This window comes from Myotis myotis, unplaced genomic scaffold (genome assembly GCF_014108235.1).
Source record: "Myotis myotis isolate mMyoMyo1 unplaced genomic scaffold, mMyoMyo1.p scaffold_m19_p_6, whole genome shotgun sequence".
NCBI lineage: Eukaryota > Metazoa > Chordata > Mammalia > Chiroptera > Vespertilionidae > Myotis > Myotis myotis.
The window spans coordinates 165,762-187,164 of NW_023416368.1; the positions used below are offsets into that span (position 1 = coordinate 165,762).

At 62.5% G+C, this 21,403-nt stretch overlaps 1 long non-coding RNA gene across 1 annotated transcript; it reads right to left on the reverse strand.

Moving 5' to 3' along the window:
* Positions 1 to 5,420: 5,420 nt before the first annotated feature.
* On the reverse strand, positions 5,421 to 6,944 carry LOC118659337. Its single transcript, XR_004968497.1, has 3 exons — positions 6,655 to 6,944; positions 5,992 to 6,010; positions 5,421 to 5,873 (listed from the first exon to the last, which is right to left on the reverse strand). It is a non-coding gene; the product is annotated as an uncharacterized LOC118659337 (long non-coding RNA).
* Between the last annotated feature and the right edge of the window lie 14,459 nt (positions 6,945 to 21,403).

Here is a 21,403-nt window from a genome sequence, read left to right on the forward strand (position 1 = left end):
TTTGGAAAGTTTTCAGCCATTAATTCTTCAAATGTGTTTCTTTCCTCTTAGTGCTCCCATGACCCATATGTTGGCGTGCTTAATGGCATTCCACATTTCCCGTTGACCCTTTTCCTTAGGTTACATCATCTCTGTTGATCTTTAAGTTTAGTGACACTTTCTTCTGCTAGTTCAGATTGACTGTGGAGCTGCTCTAGTGAATTTTTCATTTTCATTATTTTATCTCCAACTCCAGAATTGCTACTTGTTCTTTTTTATAATTTCCACCTCCTTACTGATAGTCTCTGTTTTATGAGTTATTATCAACCTGTCTTCCTTTAAGTTATTATCAGCATGGTTTCTTTTAGTTCTTTGAAAATATTTGTAGTAGTTTCTTTACAATCTTTGCAATACTGGGCCCCTTCAAAGAGAGTGCTCTCTGCCAGCCCTCAGAGGGGGCAGTGTCAGCATGCATGCCACCTAACAGACCCCAAGGGTGACTCCAGTTTTAGCCTGGCTCTCTCTGACTGCTTTTTTCCGTGACGTACATTTTTGGCTTGTATACCTCTATTAGTATCACACCAACCTGATGCTAACTGATTGCTCTATTGTTTCTAGCAATGCCTTGGAGCAGAAATTGCTCCACAGTCTGATCTGAGTAAAGTCAGGCCCATTGGCACGGGAAGGGTGTTGGCAGTCTTTGAAGATGGTGTTACCATCTCTGATTCTGCCCCACCCTGGGCAGAAGCTCTGTGCTATGGAAGAGGAGCTGGGGGTGGGGAAACTCAGTCTTCACCAGCCACCCCTCCGAGATCCTCACCACAGGGCAGGAGCTATAAGGAAGGGAGGTGCAATAACTGGTGCACCCAGCTGCCTCCGTCACCTGGTACTGATTACTAATAACACAGAGACAAGCAGCATAGAATCTGCCCATGGGAGCGTGGGGCTGCCTGTCAGCTCTCAGCCACCAGCACAGCGTCCCGCACACAGAGCGTGGGAGGAGAACGCTGCACTGTTCCCACTTCTCCGCCTGGGTCTTCCTGGCAGAGCAGGAGCTGGAGCTGGAGCCGGAGCAGGAGAGCAGGTGCCACCACCCCCCTGGCATAGCTCTTCCGTAGCACCTTGCTGGGAAGGGACCCCATCATGCTCCCTGGCTGCTGGGCCCCCACAGAATGGCTTGTCCATCTCGGGGAGCTGGGGGCGGCGGGAGTTTCCATGCAACCCCAAGCCCCCTGGCGTAGGTGCTCTGCAGCAAAGAACCATGGGGGCAGGTGCAGTCCACATTGTACTTGCCAAGTGGTATGGGTTTTGTTGAACAAATGCCCCATAATTTTCTGTAGCCCTTTCAGCAACAGCTACCAACACTGAGTGGCTGTCTTTGCTAATTGCAACCAGTTTAACATGTTTGTCTAGGGCTGTGGTTGGCAAACTGCGGCTCACGAGCCACATGCGGCTCTTTGGCCCCTTGAGTGTGGCTCTTCCACAAAATACTGACTTCTGTGCATGGGCCACGAAGTTTCAAGCACATTGTACGTGCGCACCCACACGTGGTATTTTGTGGAAGAGCCACATGTGGCTCGCGAGCTGCAGTTTGCCAACCACTGGCCTTGGGGAAAGTTTTTTGTTGTTGTTTTTTTTCCCCAAAGTAACACTGCCAATCCCAAAGCTCAATTACCTTTTAAGGAGATTTAAATAACAATAAAACTTACAGATTTTCCTCAGTGTTTACCATCTCTGATTCTTTTTATTTCTTTTGTGTAGATTCATATTTTTATCTGATATAATTTTCCTTCTGCCTGATTTTCTTTAACATATCCTGTAGTACAGGTCTGCTGGCAATACATTTTTTTAGCTTTTGTCTGAATAATCTTTATTTTGCCTTTTTTTTAAAAAAAAAAAGTCATTTTCACTGGGTATAGAATTCTGGATTTACAGGTTTTTTGCTCTCAGTAATTTAAAGGTGCTGCTCTCCTGTCTTCTAGTTTGCATGTGTTAAAGGAGAATCTGCTGCCACCCTCATCCTTCTTCAGTACACAATGCATCTTTTCCCGCTGGCTGCTTTAAATAGTTTCTATTCATTACTAGTTTTGAGTAATTTATCACATGCTTTGGTGTGGTTCTTTTCATGTTTCTTGTGCTTATGATTCATACTTCGATTAAATGCTTTGTTTATTTAATTATTTTCCCTCTGCATTTCATTTTAAATAGTTTCGATTGCTATGTATTCAAATTCACTAATCTTTTCTTCTATAATATTGAATCTGCTATTCTTCATCTCCATAGGCCATTTCATGGTCATTGTAATTTTTCATTTCTAAAAGTTCAATTTAAGTCTTTTTCTATATCTTCTATGTCTCTAACATGTTGTGTATATGGAATAAAGTGTTGGTAATTAATTTAATGTCCTTGTCTGCTAATTCTAACACCCATGTTAGTCCTGTGTCATTCCCATTGGTTGCATTTTCTCCGTTATGAGTCATACATTCCTTCTTCTTCGTATGACTGCTAATTTTTTGTTGGGTGACAGACATTGTAAAATTTATCTTGTCACTAACACTTTCCACTCTTGAGCCCAGGCCTTTTGCGCACTCTCCCGTGTGCCTCGGCACCTGCAGGGTCCTCGTTTGGCAGGGAACTAAAAGGCTCCGTTCCTACTCAGGCTGTTCTCTTCCTGGCCTTGGGTAGTTTTCTCACACCGGTTCCCTGACCACGCACGGAGGTCCCTTGTGCACCTCGGCGTCTTCGCGCCCTGACGCTATGTCCCAGGACTCTCAGTCACCTGGCTTCCCCACACTCTCATCTCTCAACTCGCTTCCCTCCCCTGTGCTGTGGTCTGAATGTCTCTCGGGCAGTCAGCCGGGCTTTTGTAGGACCAACCCACTTGCTGTCCTTCCCGCAGGGATCGCTGTCCTTTACTGCCTGGTGCTCAGATTCTTGAAAAACATTGTTTTAGCCCTGGCCGGTGTGGCTCAGTGGATAGAGCGCCAGCCTGTGGACCAAAGGGTCCCAGGTTCGATTCCGGTCAAGGGCACGTGCCTTGGTTCCATGGTCCTCCCCTGCCCCGGCTCTGGTTGGGGAGTGTGCAGGAGGCAACTGACCAATGTGTTTCTCTCACATCGATGTCTCTTTGCCTCTCTCCCACTCTCTCTAAAAGATCAATAGAAAAATATCCTCGACTGAGGATTAACAAACACACACACACAAACCCCTTGTTTTATATTTTTGTATGCAGGAGGGTGAATCTGGTCCCTTCGTTAGTCCTCCTTGTCCAGAAGCCCCACGCCTGTATTAACTGTGATTATGAGATGCGTCCACTCTATTTCTCCGGAAGCAAATGATCTCAGGCAAGGAGTCGTCGACCACTTTGTTTTTTCCCATCCTCCCACCTAGAGTTATACCTGGCACGCAGTAGGTGCTCAATAAATGAACGTCTCTTGGTATCAGTGGGCAGTGGGCACCCCCACCGGGCAAGTGTGGACTCCTGAGGGGTCAGGACCCCGCCCTCAGGAGAGCACAGCCTGGGAGATGAGTCAGCCCCGCCTCAGGGATGTCCGATAGGAATGGTGGCTCGCTGTCAGCCGGTGTGGAATGCACCAGGGAGGTCACCCAGGCCCCACCTGTCACGGGCCCTGGTGGGGGAAGCGGAAGGAAGAGACTAAGCTCCACCCAGCTTGGCCGGAGGGGCATGAGGAGAGAACGGAGCAGAGAAATGCACACAGTGAGGCACATGGAATTGCCATTTTTGTACATCAACATGGTTTGAATACTGGCAGTTTCCTATGCTTCCACCTCATACAACTCATGGCATATGAATGGGGGGGGGCGGGCGGTCTGGGCACAGCAGAGCCAGGGTCCGAGACACTTTGGTGTTGGGCCCGGACCTCTCCCACCCAGGGAGGGGCCACACCTCTTGGGGGCCTTGCCCGCCCCACCTGGAGCATCTGTCTCCCCGCCTGGGCCTGACCCCCCAGAATCCTTTGAAGCCCCAGTGCCCCCCTTGCTCAGGGTCTGGACCCAAGACAGGGTAAGAGCCAGCTGTCTGAGTTTCTGGAACCCAGGAGAGGGGAAAGGGGGGGCAACTGGTGTTTTGAAAAGATGCAGCTCCAGGGGGGAGAGAGGGGGCCGGCCCACAGCCAACCGCCCCCTCACCCTGGAACCCCTTGGGCTCCCAGCCTCTCTCCCCCGCTCTCCCTCCCACCTCCAGACCACCCTGGTATTCACCGAACCTGTCTGCACAACAGTTTTGGGGGGGTGGGGTGGGGGGGGGCTTTTGCAGGCCTGGCCCTGGGCCTGACCCCTCTCCCCCAAGAAGAGCCCTCAGCCCCCCTGTGAGGGCTGAAAGGTTTGCCCAGCAGGTCTTAGAGGGAGCAGGCAGCACAGCCCGCTTTGAATATCAAGGTTTTCCGAAGATCAAATAAGAAAAAAAGAAAGAAAGGTATTTTGGAAACATCTGATGTGCCAACTAATTAAGTGTCTGATTCCTAACAAGCTCCCTGGCAGGAGAAGGGGGGTCAGGCTCCTCAGCCGCCCTCAGCTGGAGGGAGACAGCTTCTCACGTCCCAGCGCAGCCGCAGGACAGACAGAGGGACCAGTGCAGCCACAGGACAGACAGAGGGACCAGCACAGCCACAGGACAGACAGAGGGACCAGTGCAGCCACAGGACAGACAGAGGGACCAGCGCAGCCACAGGACAGACAGAGGGACCAGCGCAGCCGCAGGACAGACAGAGGGACCAGCGCAGCCACAGGACAGACAGAGGGACCAGCGCAGCCACAGGACAGACAGAGGGACCAGTGCAGCCACAGGACAGACAGAGGGACCAGCGCAGCCACAGGACAGACAGAGGGACCAGTGCAGCCGCAGGACAGACAGAGGGACCAGCGCAGCCGCAGGACAGACAGGAACCAACCCAGTGCTGTGAGCACCTGCTGGGCAGCGGGAACAGTGCCCGAGGGGAGGGCACCCACAGACTCGGATAAAACACTCGCAAACACACATCTGAGACAGGTCAGTCCCCCACAGACACGAGCTCCTGCAGCCGACAACAACCAACCACCCATGTGACACGGCCAGCAGCCTGCTGAGGCTCCAGGTCTCAGGCCGTCAGAGAAATGCACTTTGAAACCACGGACCAGACGGCTGTGCCCAAAACGACTGGAAACACCTATTGTTGCGAGAACGTGGAGAAGCAACCCTCGGGCCTGGGGGGTATGTGGCCGGTGCCCTGTGGTGGAAACAGTACTCTTGTCCCCGACAATTGAAAACCGAACTACCATGGGTCCAGGCATCGTACTTCTGGGTGTAAGTCCAATAGAATAGAAAGCAGGATCTTTTTAAAAAAATACGTTTTATTGATGTCAGAGAGGAAGGGAGAGAGAGAGAAACATCAGTGATGAGAGGGAATCATCGATCGGCTGCCTCCTGCACTCCCCACATGGGATCAAGCCCACAACCCGGGCAGGTGCCCTGACCGGGAATCGAACCGTGACCTCCTGGTTCCTAGGTCGACGCTCAGCCTTGAGCCCGCCGGCCCGGCCGCAAGCGGGACCTTAAAGGTCAGGTGCACACTGTGTCCACAGCTCACTCCCGATGACCCCGAAGGGGAAGCACCCGGTGTTGCCCGCAGAGGCGTGGACACCACAGCCACACCCGGAGCCCCAGCTCAGAAAGAAGGCAAGCGGAGCCACTGCGAGGGCCCCGAGGGCCCCGTGCTCCCCGAGGAGGCCCCACGCAGGACACACCGCGTCCGACTCCCTGTGTGAGGACCTGCAGGAGCCAGGCTCAGGCAGGAAGTGAGGGCGAGTCGGGCGCAGTGGGCAGGGCCTCCGTGGGGAGACGAGAAGGCTCCCGACGTCTGCTGCACAGCCATGTGCGTGTGGTCAGCGCCGCTGTGCTGTGATGTAAACACGAACGCCACGGCGCATTCTATGTCACATCTTTTTTTTTACCACAATTACAGTTTTTATAAGAGAAAAACCCACCCACCATCCACTCATCCACCAAGTACTCACAGGCTCGCTCTGTGCTGGGCTGTTCCAGGTGCAGGGACACGGGGAAGAGGCCGAGGCTCGCGGCCCAGGCAGGAAGATTGGGGGGGGGGGGGGGGGGAGAGAGAGAGAGAGAGAGGACACGACACTAACAAACAAGCCGGGATCTGGGAGGCGGTGCGATTGTCTTTCAAAAGCAAAGTAGGGTGAGGTGGGGTCAGGGGGTGCAGTGGGGGGGGGGCGGTGAAGAATGGGGCTGCTTGTGGGTCCCAGGAGAAGGCTTCGAGCTGGGACATGCAGCTCGAGGGGGGTCAGGGAGGAGGGGACAGGCCGGTCGAGGAAGAAGGCGAGGCTTTGCCACCACCAGAGCTGGGCTGGGGACCAGCTGGGGCCTGGGGCTCAACCCTGTTAGTTTAAGTTAGGGCCAGGCCAGGGTCGTGGGAATCGATGCCCTGCAGAGAGGGAACCAGGGAGGCCCCCCAGGCCCTGGAGAGGGCGGCACGTGGGGAGGGGGCAGCTCCAGGACCTGCACCCCCGAGAGCAGTGGACGCTGGGCCACACCTCCCACCTCTCCCCGCCTGGGGCCCACCTGGGTGCCGGGCGGGAGCTGCCCGAGTAACCCAGGTGTCTGCACTAATCTGCTCGAAGGGGCCGGGGCCAGGGAGGGCGCCCAGAGCCGGTGCTCACCTGCAGGCGGGCAGGACCACAGCTCCCCCGGCGATTAGGGCCGGTCGGGTTTCATCCCAGGCCCAGGGGGCCTCACCGAGGCTCTCAGGGCCGACCTGCAGCTAAGTGCCAGGAAAGGGGAGAAGGCCCACGCCTCCCTCGGCAATTACCGAGGATCAGCCTCCGCTCCGGCTGGCTGCTCAGCCCTGGCCTCCTGGCAGCCTCACTGGTGGGAGGGGGGGTGGTGGCAGGGAGGGGTCCGCCAGGCCAGCAGCCGGCCGAGGGACCCTGTCCCCTGGGCTGCCCCCACCCCTGCCCCCCTCCAGGAGCTGGTGTGCAAGCCACACACGCAGTGTCTGGTGTCAGGTGATTTGGCATCAGATAAAACGGGAGAGGGGCCTGGTTTAACACTTGACTGCGTCTGGTTTGGGATTCTCAAGGCGCTTGTCTGGAGCGAGGGGCTGGCAGGAGCTGTGGGCGCCTCCCTCTCCCCCTCCCCTGCAACCCCACCCTCAGCGCCCCCTCCCCCAGCTCAGACCCCACCCTTGGCGCCCCCTCCCCCAGCTCAGACCCCATCCTCGGCGCCCCCCCAGCTCAGACCCCCTGCATCTACGAGAGCCTGTTTACTCGTCCAGGTCCGGAATTTTCGAGGCAGCTGTGTGGTGTGAGTGATGCACCAAGAACCCACATAAACCAGGCCTCTCGCTTTTCCTCAAAGAGCCGCCCTTGGGCACCAGAGTGAAGATTCCCGGCCCCTGGGCTGGCGGCACCTCCTGGGCGGGTGTGGGGTAGGCCTGGGGGAGAGGGCCATGGCCTGGCCCCAACAGACGGACAAAAGCCTGAGGACCTGCCTGTGCAGAGACCAGGCCTCCTCCTCAAACTCAAGGCCAGGCCACGGGCTCCGGGGCGGCCCGGGGTGTCAGCACGGTGGGCCGTGTTGCCAAACTGAGCCTGGTGTGTGCGTGACTGGCAGGGGCCAGTGCCTGCCCAGGAGGCCTGGGCAGCAGGAGGCCATCTGACCAAGGACGGTGACCTCTGCCCTCTGCCTGCCTGCCTCTGGGCACACAGCCCTGCCGGCCGCAGACGCGCCCCAGGAAGTGGGACACGGTCTGAGCTCCCAGGTCCCGACCAGGAGGTGTGACCACACTTGCCTCTCCTCCCGGCGCAGGCCAGACCTCGCTGCCCACTTCAGAGGCAGGTCAACGTCAGCCCCTCGGGCAGCCGGGCACAGTCTGGGTTTCACCGCGTCCAGGTGGAGCCAGGGGAAAAGCGAGGCCCAGGGCCCACGGTCACGGGTGACCAGGAAGCGAGTGAGGTCAGGTCCTCAGAGCAGCCGGCGCCCCAGGAATCAGAAGTGCAGAGGTCACTGGGGGCCAGTGAAGGTCAGGGAGGTGGCAGCCAGGTGGCTCCTGGTCTCCCCGAATCCGAGCCTCTCGGGCAGCACCAGGCCTGGGTGTGGGCTCCCTTCTGACCAGGCAGGGCCCTGGGCAGGCGGCGGGATGGTGACTCAGCAGAGGCCGCTCACCCCAACTGCCCACCACACCCTCCTTCACCCCTGGAGTGTGCAAGCCGTGTCCCTGAAAGGCCCTTGGACAGTTTATGACACCCAGCACTTATTGAGCACCGACTGTATGCCAAGAGCTGTGCCAGGCTCTGGGGCAGCTAGAAGGATGTGCCTGCATCTGGGGCATCTGAGGGGAGTTAGCCCACATACGTCACCCCCGAGGAGGGCCCCGCACCCCATGCCCAGGACCAGGAGGGCTGCAGAGTGAAAGCCAGAGGGCCTGGCGGGGGGCAGTACGCAGGGTGCAAAGCCTGGCAGGGGTCAGCCTGGTGACTGTGGGCAAATTGCTCAAACACTCGGGACCTCAAGTTCCCCATCTGTGAAGTGGGGATGCTAGTCATGCTGCCTCCCAGGCTGGGGACAGGACGGTGGGAGGTGGGGGAGAGGGCAGGGGGTCCTGGTCCTGCATTTGGGGAGCCTCACTCTCACTCTCCTCGTCCTCAGTCTCTGAGGCTCGGGGACCCCGCCCCCGCAGATGCCCCCCCGCGCTGTGGCCGGGGAGAAAAGAGAAAGGTCCCTCCTGGCAGGGAAGACGCTGACCCAACACTTCCCATGACAAGGGCGGCCCCAAGCCGTTTGCACACTTTATAGCCTCGGCGTCTGGGCCACCCAGGCGCTGGGGCTGAGCCCAGAGCAGGTGGACCTGCGCGGAGGCCACACTTCCTGGGCGCTGGCTCTGAGCGCTGCCCCCCCCGCCCCCGTCACTCACCTGCTTTCCGTGGCCACGCAGTCACTAGCCCGCTCTGGGCCACCCCGCTTGCCATGGCCACGCAGCCAGCGGCAGGGCGGCAGCCTGCTGCCGGGGCTGAGCCGGGGAACCAGACGCTGCGAACACCACGGCTGGACTTCGTTTGGGAGGAAGACTGGGCCATCGGGCCGGGCAGTAAAGACCAGGAAGGGGGTGGGGGGGCAAGAGAGTCCCAGCCAGCTCCCAGGAGCTGAACTGTGTCCCCCAAACGGGACCTGCTGGAGTCCAGCCCCCCGTTCCTCCGCAGACAGCCTGCGTGGAGATGCTGTCCTCACAGAGGTCACCAGGTTGGGGTGAGGTCCCTGGGGGGCCCTGGTCCAGAGTGACTGGCCCACAAACGGGAGAGCCAGGTGAGGCCTGGGGAGCGGACACCGCAGCCACACAGCCGCCTGCTGGAGAGGGGGCCCCAGCTGGCCGGCCCAGGACGCCTCGTCCCTGCGAAGCTGCCCCTGGCCCTGGGCAGGCCCGGCCGGAGGAGCGGGCGTCAGAGGGCACCCACGAGTCCTCCGCGTGTCTCTCCTGCACCAGCAAGACCTCCAGAGCCTCGGCCTCGGCGCCTCCCACCTTCTCGATCGCATGCGAGCCTCCCTTCGGGCCAGGACCACAGGAGGCTGGTGCTGTCCCAGGTCAGCCCGGGACACGGCTCCCGGCTCCTGGGCCCTCGGCACCGCCGCCCAACGGCACCTCAAAGACCCTGGGACTTGCTCCGGGGGACTCCCGGCCCAACCTGGAATCAGCAGAGGACCCTGGGGCTGGTTTCGGCAGGAAGTGCAAGCCTGCCACCCTCCAGGCCCCGGCTTCGTCACCGACATCTCCGGGAAAACCAATAGAAACCTCCACCCAGCACGCCCGGCCCTGTCCGTGTCCCTGGCCCCGGCTGGCCGAGCCCAGCCTCCGCGGCCGCCCACCGGCTGCCCTCTCCTGCCCCGGAGCCCCCGCTCCTGTGGACGTGGCGTAGCTGGATTCTGTGTCCATTTTGCTGCTTGTTTTCTATGTTTTCATGTCTCTTGCTCTCCTGTGTTTGGGGGGTTTTCGTTTCTTTGCTGTTCTTGGGGCACATCACGTATTTTACAGCAGCAGTTCCCAGGGTGAGGCCGGGAGCCCTGGGGAGCGCAGGACCCAAGCATCTCGTGCTGAGAGCCGCACCCGGTGCCCCTGCCCGTTGACTCCGCGCGCCCACGGGTGCCCTTTCCCAGAGGCTGTGTGATGCGCAGGGTTAAATGCAAACGCAGATATGAGAACCCAGCTGCTTTCTTTTACAGCCCAAACATCAAGGAAACTTTCGAAAATGTAAGCGTGGCTCAGTGGTCGAGCATCGTCCCATGAATCAGGAGTTCGGGGTTCGATTCCTGGTCAGGGCACAGGCGTCAGGAGGGGGCGTGCAGGAGGTGGCCGATCAATGATCCTCACGGTGGATGTTTCTCTCTCTCTCCTCCCCTTCCTCTCTCTAAAATCAATAAAAATGTAAAGCAATGCTAGTCACTATATTTTTGTGAACATGGTTATTTTTTAAACTGTTGTTATGGTAGCATGTGATGGGTTTACTGTTGTTAATAATTTTATTGGGTTGGGCTTCAGGTTTTCACCCCATTTCAGAGATGAGCAAACAGCTGTTCCTTTACCCAACCTTCGTGCGACTTTGGCGCGACCCTGGGCTGTGGGTCTCCTGCCTTGACCCTTGACCTCTCTGCCCCTTCTGCCACTCCCGCTCTTGGCCGGGAAGGACTTTGCTGGTGCCCCCTGCCTGTCCCCATCCAGAGGTCAGTCCAGCTCAGGCACTGGGAGAGCAGGGTGTTCTGCTGGAGCCCCATCCCAACTGGCCAGAGGCAGCCCCGCTCTGTCCAGGGAACCCTGGCTCAGCCGCCTGGACGCCGGCCCTGTGCACAGCTGAGCCCAGGCCTGCAGGGCAGCCAGGAGTGAGGGGGCGGGCTTTCCGTCAGGCCCATGGCGGGGCACCCGGAGCTTCTCCCGGAGTTTACGTCCCCGACGGAGCCCCGGGCAGGAAGGTGTGTGGCGGGAAGAGGACTGTGCAGCTCTGGGCACTCCGTCCAGGCACCAAGCAAGGCCGGGGGCAGGTCCGGTCACCTTCCCTGAGGGTCGCATCATCCGCCTGCTGTCAGCAGGCAGCGGGCAGCGGGCAGCGGGCAGCGGGCAGCGGGCGGCAGGAGGCAGACATCCTGCCTCATCCCAGGGCCAGGAGACAAAGGCCCAGGCAGTTCCTCTCTCCTGCTGCTGGACTTGCTGGGGCCGGAGGAGGAGGAAGAGGGGCAGGGGGATGCCAGAGATACCCCCCGCCCCCCCCCCCGGGGAACCCGAGAGGCAGCCAGCACATTTTGTCAACGGAATATAACTTCGCTCCGTGCACTCAGGGCGGGCACAGGGCCGGCCGCTCCCATCGGGCAGCCCGTCCACGCAGCTCCTTGCGCAGGAAAGGGGCAGATGTGGGGGACCCACACGGGCCAGAGAGTTCACGCCTGCCACACAGGGACGCGACCCGGGGCTCAGAGGGGTGCGGGAATGTCCCCGTGGGGGCGACCGGCTGGCAGGCGAGCACAGGCCCGGCAGAACCTCCCCAAGGCCTGGAGGTCCCCCGGGGGTCACACAGGAGCCCGGATCCCACGTGACAGGCGGGAACTCGTCTGAGACCCACTGGGGACTTGGCGCCTCCAGCCCCGGCCTCCTCTGTCCACTGCCCCGACTCAGGGGCCCTGGCCACACCCTCCACTGCAGCGGCGCGGCTTTCTTCCCGGCCCTGCTCGGTCCACAGACCCCTTTCAGCATGTGCCCGGCTCTCGGCTACAAGGGCTCCTTCAGCCCCGTCCGCCTGCAGGGCGTGAGCTCGGGAAATTCCGTGTGTCGGCCACGCACCCAGAGGGGCCACTCCCGGAAAGGACACAAAGGAGCCAAAGCTGCCCCACGCTCAGGAAAGGACGCTAATGCTGAACCCTGCAGGGGGCAGGCAGAGGCGGGACGGCCTCGCTGGGCCTGGAAATGGAGCGTCCGCTGCCCCGACCCAGACCCCGCAGGGCCTCCCCTGGCTCCCTGGGGCCCGACCTCCGACCCCTGTCCCCTCGGCCTGACCGCGGCGTCCGGTCCCCGGCCTGCGCCATCCCGTCGTGCGGGCGGTCAGCACCTCCGCTGGAGCCAGCGCGACCCGGGAGTGACCCGAGACCCCTGCCCACCGATGGGGCTTTTCAGCGGTTTGTTGTACCCTTACCCACCCAGTCCCGGCAACGCTGGCTCTGTTTGCTCTGCCCCCGCCTCCCACCTGCTGCCCATCCGTCATCCTGCGTCTGAACTCAGACACCGAGGCTCAGCCTGACGCCCGGGCGGGCACGGCAGCCAGCAGCTCAGCATCTGTGTCTCAGGTGACGTTTACTCGCAGTGACACTCACAAATCCACAGCCCCCTCAGGTGCCACCAAATCCCACGGAATCTTGTCACAGTCCCAGACTTGCCCTGCCGACCCGCGTGGCAGCGACGGGCCACATGTGGCTGCTCCGGTTAAATCTAAGCTAATTAGGATTAAATAAAGGTACAAGCCCCCCAGGCACACAGGCCGCATTTCAAGAGCTCGAAGGCCACGTGTGGCCGGTGGCTGCCATGTGGGATGGAGCAGACCCCGGTCATGGCCACAGAGAAGCTCCCTTCAGACCACATCTGGTTTTGACATGCGGTTTCCTTCACCTGTTTGTCCAAAGCCTTTTTTAAAAAAATTTTTTTTTATTGATTTCAGTGAGGGAGAGAGACAGAAACATCAGTGATGAGAGAGAATCGTGGATCAGCTGCCCCCTGCACACCCCACACTGGGGATCGAGCCTGCAGCCAGGGCCCGTGCCCTGACCAGGAATCGAACCCTGACCTCCTGGTTCATAGGTCAGCGCTCAACCCGAGCCACGCCCACAGGCTGTCCAAAGCCTCTTGAGAGGCCCCGAGTGGACCCCTGAGCGCCTGCACCAGCCACGGCCGCTGTGGGGAGCAGAGTGGTGGGTGAAGACCCAGAGCAGGACGACACCCCACCCTCCTGCTGCGGGCGATGTGGGCGCCAGGCCGGCGTGGCAGCGGCCACAGCTGGGCAGCTCGCGGCTGCTCCCCACACGCCGTGTGTTTTTTATGCGAAGCAAACAATGCTCTGAGCACCGTCTTCCTGGCACAGCAGCCACGGAACCACGGAAGTTTCCAGCCCAACATCATTACATCAGGGCGCAGGTTGCGAGGGGACCGTTAACCCTTAGAGGGCGGGCTCCAGAGCTCCTCGCGCAGAAGAGCTGGTGCGGGCGGGGGCAAGGCCTGGCCTCCGTCCTCGGCGCATCCCCTGTGGCTTCGCCTGCTGCCTTGCCTCTCGGGGCACCAGCGTCCTCCTGGATCAGGGAGGCGTCTGTCGCCTCAAGGGTGGCACTCACACACCTCAACACGCCCAAATGCCCGCCCGGCCGGAGGCTGCCTCCCTCCTCGGCCGCACCCTGCTCCTCCTCGGGAGCCGCTCGCACAGGGTGCCCCCGCTGTGCAGGGCCCGGACAGCCTGGAGGAGGCCCACGTGCCAGGCGTCTACCCCGTTAAAACCCGTCAGATCGGTCTGTCTGCCCTCCCGCCCGGACCAGCCTCCGATGGCCTGGACGTCAGCCGCACACTTGGGATTCTGGGCCTCCCTGGCTCCCTCCACCATTCTCCCCCGGCCACGCCCGCATGTCCAGCACACTGGATGCCCACTCGCCAGAGGCCGCTGGCCCACACCCAGGCCTCGGGTGTTCGTGTGGCACGGCCCCTGAGGAAGAAAATCACAGGGTGGGTGTGGGCCATGTGGGCAGGCAGTGCCAGCGGCGCGGGCATCAGGATGTGCCTGGAGCGGGGAGTGGGCACCAGGCGGGCACATCCCTGAGGCCACAGGCAGGGCTGGGCAGCAGGAGGGCCGGTCTGAGGCTGGCACTGCCCGACCTGGACTCACACGCTCACCGTGGGCCTGGGTCCTGCTCTCAGGACCCGACGTGAGGCTGCGCCTGGTGTGCCAGCCACTATGACACCGTCGTTACTAAGCGTTAAGTTGTACGAACCTGCGAAGAAGGAAGTCCTATTCAACACGAACATGACAAACACGCCACACTCCTCACCTCCTGACTCCTTGGTTTGGCTGAACTACCGTCCGTGCCGCGGGCTCTGTGCCATGTGCCGGTGGGTGGACTCGGCGCAGGTTCCGCTCCAGCCCTCTCCCCGCGCTGTGCCCCGCGGCCACGGGGGCCTGTCCCCCCAGGCCCAGACCCGCCATCAGGGCCTCCCCTCGGTCACCAGCCTCTCGCTGAGCCGTGCGTCCTCGAGTGTGAGCCGAAGGCCGTCACCTCTGCCCACCTGTGGGCCTTTCCCGACAGAGATGCTGGGAGGTAAACTGAGGCACGTCCACCTTCCCGCCCGAGGTGGTTCCTGCAGAGCAGGGGCTGTGGGTAGGCCGCGGCCTCGGTCGTCCCAGGGCCCGGTGCCGGGTTCGAGAGCAGGCCTGGCTGAGTCACTGCCACGGCGTCCTAGAGGCAAAATGCGGCCCCACGGGAGGTGCTGGGCGGATGCAGGAACCGTCAGCCCGGGGCCTCCCGCTGGCTCTGCAAGGCCCCAGCTGCCCTGAGCGCAGCCTCCAGGCGCCCGTCCTCCACCCACCAGACTGTCCACTGACATGAGGGCGGGCCTCAGCCGACGCCACCAGGGACAGGGGGCCGAGTCCACGAGGAAGCTCCTCAGCCCCAGCAGGTCGTCCGTTTGCCAAGAGGCAGCCCTGCAAACAAAGGCCCAGCTGGGCCGGCAGCCCTGGCCCCGGCCCGACCCTCCCGGACGCGCTCAGCCCTGCAGCTGAGTTCTGTGTGGGCTCCAAGGGAGGCCGGCGCCCATGCCCTCAGACTGGGCAGCCCCATGGGTCCCGTGGTCCCAGGGAAGAAAGGCTGGGGTTGAGGAGGGCCGAGCTGCAGAACTGAACGGGGTGCTGCTCCAAGGGGTGGGGTGGGCCAGGCAGGAGAGCTGGAGCCGGTCGGTGGGTGGGAGGGGATGGGAGACGGGTGTGGGGCTGAGAGCTGGGGGCCAGGCAGGGGGGGTGCCACCACTGAGAACCAGGGCCAGCAGTCACAGGCATGGCAAGTGGGCAGCCGAGGCGCCATCGGGCTGTGGGGCCAGGGCAGGTGCCACCTGGGGCCAGGAGGCTGGCCGGCCACCATGTGCAGGGGCCGCAGCTCAGCCAGCCAGGCCTTCGGGCCACAGATCCACAGACACGCCGGACTCAGCGGGACCTGAACTCAGAGTCCCACTCTGTGGTTTCAACCTGTGTGACCTCGGCCAGTCACCCCACACGGAGCCTCCTCCTAGGCCTTGGGGTGCAGAGGGGCCGCGTGCGCCTGCCGGCCCAGCCTGAGGCCCTCCTCGCCGCCTGCAGGGCACGGGCGCTTGGGCCAGGCTGCCCCACAATGTGGCCTGGCAGCTGCTGTCATTCAAAATGGCTGTAACCCACCGAGAAGCACCCAGGGCCCCGCCCCCTGACTGGATGGGGAGGGGTTCAGTGACCTGGACCCAGCCCTGGGTGACACTAAGGGGAGGCCAGGCCTCACTTGCGGGCCCACTTTGGGGGACGGCCCCTCACTAGGGCCAGAGGCATCTGACCCATTTCTTGGGGTGCCGGCCCAGGGAGCTCTGTCTCCCTGCGAGTCTCAAGTTGTTGGGCCGCGTGTCTTTCGGACGACAGCTGCACCCTCACTGGCCGCCACGGGTCGGACGAGCAGCTCTACTCGCTGGCCCGCAGGCCCCTGACACCCAGCACGGCCAGGCCTGCCCTGTCCCCAGGCCCAGGGACAGAGACGAAGCATGGTCATTGCACAAATCTCAGAGCAGCTGCGCCGGGCCGGGCCTGGCCTGCGGTGTGGGAGGAGAGACGATGGACGGACGGACGGACGGACGGATGGACGGAGTCCCCCAGACCCAGGTGTGCGACCGTCTCTGTCCCCAAACACCTGTAACACGGGACCATGTCACTGACTGCAGCCCAGACCCCCCGCCCAGCCCCCCTCCCTCAGCGAGCCCCCAAGGGACCATTTGCTGGAGGGGGAGAGGCGTGGGGCTGCCCCCCAGAAACCCCCACAAGGCGCCTCCCCACAGAAGCCCCCATTCCCAGGATCTCCCCCGGACTGTCTCCCTCTCTCTGTCCCTCTCCGTCCCGTGTGGATGAGGAGCAGCTTCCGGGGGACAGTGGACGTCTGGTCGGCTGGGAGGAGCCGAGTGCCCAGGGGACAGCAGCTCGCTGGGGTCGCAGGCACTGAGCGTGATGACCCTGGAACAAGCCCAAGCCTCACTCAGGAAAGGTCTCGAGTCGCCGTCCCTCCGGCTCTGACTGTGATTTAGCCTCTGACCCACCCACCTTCCAGGGTCTCTGCCCGCCCCTCGCCCCTGAACGGAGCTGGGAGCAGCCTGGATAGGGCAGTGTCGGGTGTCGGTGTCCCCGACGTCCAGGGCTCGCTGCTCAGGGAGCAGAGGCTGCCTCCGCCTGCTGGGGCGACGGCGGGAACTGGGAGTGGCCCCGGCCAGGGGACAAAGCCTGGGGTGAGGGACGGGGCCAGAGGGCGACTGTTGACCAACGGAGCCAGAGGAACAGCCTGAGATAGACCCTGAGCGGCAGCGGAGGGAGCGGGACTCTGCTGTGCCTGTGCCCGCACCGCCCCACGGCTGCCCGAGGCTTCTATTTACACAGCAGAGCCACCCCCGCCCTGTCAAACCGAGACAAGTTTTCACCTTCAGTTGCAGCCAGAGCCCAACATCTGATGGAAGTGATTTCACAAAGCGGCTGAGTGACAGGCGAGGACAATGGAGGCGGGATGTCCGGGTTATCAAAGCAGAGCAGGTGGGCGGGCGAGAGCAGGCTTGTCCCCAGCGGCTGGGCTGCGTCCTGCTTCTCTCTCGGCCGGGCGGGCGCTTCTGCCGAACACTCTATGGCTCCCGCCAAGCCTCGCGGCTTCGGAGATGGAACGGGGCAGGACCGTGTTCTCAGCATGAGAATTGCTTCCCCTGGGAACTGTCTCTCTGCTGCTCGCCCCCAATCTGGCCCCACACCCTGCACTCGGGGCTGGCGATGCGTAAACCGGCCGCCCGTTGGAGACGGCGTGCGCATGGGGGTGGCAGGCAGCCCTCAGGTGGACAGGCTGCGCTTAGTGGTCTTGGAACAAGGAGCTGCCCTTCTGGAAGCTGTGCTTCCTCCCCCATGGCAGGGGGCGGGAGGGGGTGCTACTTACAGGACTTGTGCGAGTCTGATGTGAGAACTCAGTGTGTGTGTATGAAGGGACAGCCATGTGTGCACGCCTGGCACAGACGCAGCACTGCCTGGAACAGCAGGCCACCCGCCCGGACCTCAGAGGCAGCCCTCGGGACCCCAGACTCGCCCTGCAGTTCTGGCTTCTCTGAGCACATTCCTGCGTCTGGGCTGTGAGGGGAAGTGGGGAGGGGTGGGTGGCTCTCTGGGTGGCCCAGCGTAAATCTTGAACAATGAGGTGGCTCAGTTTCCCCTCCTACAAAGTGGACTGAGTTACCTCCTGTGGCCGTGGGAGGCTCATGAGTCAGTGTTTGTAAAACACTTCAGATCAGATGAAAGCGGCTCCAGGAGCGGCTGCCTGTTGGAAGTGAGCATGGTGGGTGCACACACACGGGCACATACCCCTACACATGCACACGTATGTGTGTGCACACACGTGTGTACACCTGCACATGTGCACCCTCACACATGTGCATGCACATCCCCTGCTCTCAGTGCTGTGCCCACACCCAGATCGCACACAGGTGCCCGCCTAGGCCCACAACAGGGCCAGAGCCTCCCACCTCCACCTCCTCGGGCAGGGCTGTGGGCCCTGGGCAGCCCTGGCAGCTGTCGGTGACTTCTGCCCTCTCAGCCAGCAGGTTGGCCGAGGGCGGGAGCAGGACGAGGCAGTGCCCAGGGTCCCAGCCCAGCTTCACCTCCTGCATTTGGTGACAAAATCACCCCCAACCAGAGGGGCTCTCTGCCAGACCCACAGGGTGGGGCGCCGTGGAGCAGCGAGCAGCTCCCCTCTGGACCCGTGCCCGAGGGGAGACCTGGGAAGCCTACACCGCCTGCAGACGTGATGGGACGGAGACCAGACAGCAAGCCTGGGAGCACCTGGTGCCACGACCGAGCGCTGGGGTGAGCCGTCCACGCCCTGGCCCCTAGACCGGTGTCTGGGCTCCCGCCGGCCTCTCAGCTGTCCCTGGCGGACCCTCCAGGTGCCGCCTCAGGGCCAGGATTCTCGGGGCGGCGAGAGCTGCGTGGCCGGTGCGGCCCTTGAACCCGGGAGGCCAGCGGAGGGGACCTGAGGGTAGAGCACACCCAGAAGGCCCGGGACATGGGCCCGTGAGCTCTCGCCCACGCTGTAACGGGTTCCGTGTCAACACGGCGACGCTTTGGATTATTGGGTCACAATCCAAATTAAATCTCTCCTGCTCCTCTCTATGGCTTTTCATGCAGACACTAGCAAACTTAGAGCCGCAGGCGTGGCTCTCAGCCTGTCACTCGGGCGGCTCTGACCTAGAAAGGCAGCGTCTTAGCACAGGGGCCTGGGGACTGAGGAGGAGGCCACACCTCCCGGGGCCGCAGGAGTGACTGAGTCCCCGTGGGGAGGCAGGGCACCCCTGGGCCCGGTCACAAGTGCCCAGGGGTAGGGGTGCCCTCGTCTCCTCTGGAAGTTTTAGTTTAAGCTGCAGAATGGGCAGACACGGCGGTAAACCAGCCGAGCCCATGCCCTGGGCACCTGGACCCTCTCTCAGGCTGAGCCCAGGGAACGCCGACGGGCAGTGCCTGAGGGGAGGTCGGAACCGCGGGGTCACTCGCAGAAATAGCCGCGGAGACGCCAGCTTCAGCAGAGACGCCACCTGCCCGGATGCTGCCCGGAACTCCCTCCTCCGGGCCCCGCGGGCAGGGACTGGGAGCCTCGGCCCATCCATCACTGTCAGGCTCCCAGTCCAGCCTGGCTGCAGCCGCTTCCGCCGCACAAGCAGGAACAGAGAGGGTCCGGGGCTGGCGCGGGCAGGGCTGCCCTGGGCCAGACCGAGGTGCCCTGCCAAACGCACGCTGGCCTCCTTCTGGGGTCACGCAGCCGGACCGGCCTCTTCTCTCCAAGCCCCAGTTGGACGGAGGCCCTGCAGCGACCGGCGTCCGGAGCCAGGCCCAGCCTCTGCACAGAGCTGGCGACGTGGCCTTTACGAGCGACTCCAGCTGGCAGCCCGTCTCCGCGCACCCACTAAGCGCCAGAGCTCAGGGGGCCCTGGCGTGGGCCCAGTCCCTCTGTGACCCTGCCCAGCTCTGGGCTGGCCCTGAGGCAGGAGGCCCTGGGGCAGGAGGCCCAGCCCCGGGAGTCCCGAGTGTGGCCGCTGCTCGAACACTGGGCTGTGCCTGCACCCCTCCTGGGGCCCCACACACAGTGGCCGTCAGGTCAGAATCTGCACACATGTCAGCACCCAGTCGTGTCGCAAGAGCCTGCACTTATTTGTTCATCTGCTGGCGTCTGTCTGCCCTCCAGCGTGGAGGGCCTCCCACCCCCACCCAGTGGCTCCCAGCTGGGACCCCACAGAGTCCTGTGCTCAGAGCCCGGGGGCGTGAGCTGTCCCACCACGGGTCATCCGTGTCCACCTGGGCCGCGAGGTGAGGGGCAGAGGCTGCCCTGGGGCGGGCAGGGGCCTGTCTCTGCTCCCTGTGGGCTGGCTCCTGCGTCCCACCGTGCCGAGGGGAGAGGCCTGTGCCCGAGCACGGCTGCAGCTGGGCTGCTGGGATGGGTGGGCTTGTCTTTCTGCCCCACCAGGGGCAGCCACCTCAGGGCCAGCGGTCACTCTGGACGGCCTCTCTGAGCCCACAGGGCACGCTCTACGGGTTGCAGGTGCCCCGGAGCGCAGGTCGGCCATGCAGCTGGAGAAGGTAGAAGAGGACCCGCCTGCGGCCCCCGCCAGGGAGCTCACCGCCACCCTCCCCGAGAGCGAGCCCTCCGTCCCGCACGCAACACGGAGATGCCTGCGGGTGCCCCACATGGGGATGCTCAGGCATCACTCCGTGCACTGTGCTCATATTGGGGGGGGAAACTGAGGCAGCAGCCAGCCAGGACTCTCGATGGCCACCCCACAAGGGGTGTGGTGGGTGACGGGTCCGCTCGGCTGTCCTAACAGGACGCCCCAGGCGGGCGGCGGGAACAGCATGTCCATTTACTCACGGTTCTGGAGGCTGGACCCCGAGACCCGGTGCTGCCCGGTCAGTCTCTGGTGAGGACTCTCAGTCTTGCAGACGCGCCTCTCGCAGACGCCCCGGGGCCTGTCCTCTGGGCCCCTGAGAGACAGGGCTCTGCTCTCCCCTCTTCCCACAGGGACGCCAGTCCCACCGCCCAGGCCCACCTGGGACCTCCCTTAACCTAATTCCCCTCCAAGTCCCTTCCCCCAAAGCAGTCCTGTCAGGAGCCGGGGCTTCACTGCGGGGATTTGGGGGACACGGTTCTGTCCTCAGCAGAGACCCAGGGGCCGGGTGTCCCATCTGTGAAAGGGCCCCATGCGTCCAGCCCACAGCGCGTGGTCCGTGGAGGGAGGAGCCACCAGAGTCTACGCTACAAGCGTGGGCACCCAGAACCCGAGGCCGCCTGCACCAGCGGCGCCATCCCCCGACGGGCGGCCGTGCCCTCCCTGCTGGAGTGGGGGCCGGGTGGGTGAGCGCGGCCGTGTGCAGGGCCCTAGGCACTCCCTCACGACTGTGAGACCTCGCCAGCCATCCTTCAGGAATTGCCGCTGGTTCGCCCCAAGTTCCCTCCTCACTCGAGACCGGGGTGGCGTCTGATTGGCACCCAGGACTTTCTGACTCCAGGCCCAGTGCTCTTCCTCCCCAGCCCCAGCCCCGCCCACTGCCAGCCACCGCGGAGGGCGGGCTCCGGCTCCCTCGGGGCAGGCAGAGGCCCGAGCCACCCGCCCTGGCCGGTCCTGGGCTGACACTGGAGCCCTGACTCTGCTATTCTTCATCCGCTAAGGAATCTGGTGGAGGCTGCCCGGAGCGCAGAGGCCCGAGATAAAAGGTCACCTCGGGTGGCTGCCCCAGCCTCCTTTGTCTGCAGCCAGCTTCTGAATGAAATCGGACCTGGAGGGACTCTTGGGTGTCGCGGCCGGGCACTTGGTCGCCACCCAGCCCTGAGGAGCACCCATGGGGAGACGGACCACCTGCATTCAGACCCACAGTGCCCGACCCCCCGGCCTCCAGCCTCTGTTCCTTCTGCAAAATGGAGCCTCCTTCCCGAGGTTCAAGGGGAGTTCATCACTGGGAGTTCATCACAGCAGGTACTCAGGAACTGCAGCTCCCAGCCTGGTGCCCACCGGAGGCTCAGGACTCACAATAATGCCTGGTGCTCAGAGACTCCTGGCAGTGCCCAGCCCCGCCCCTGCTGGACGGAGCCCCCAAGCCAGGGCCCTGG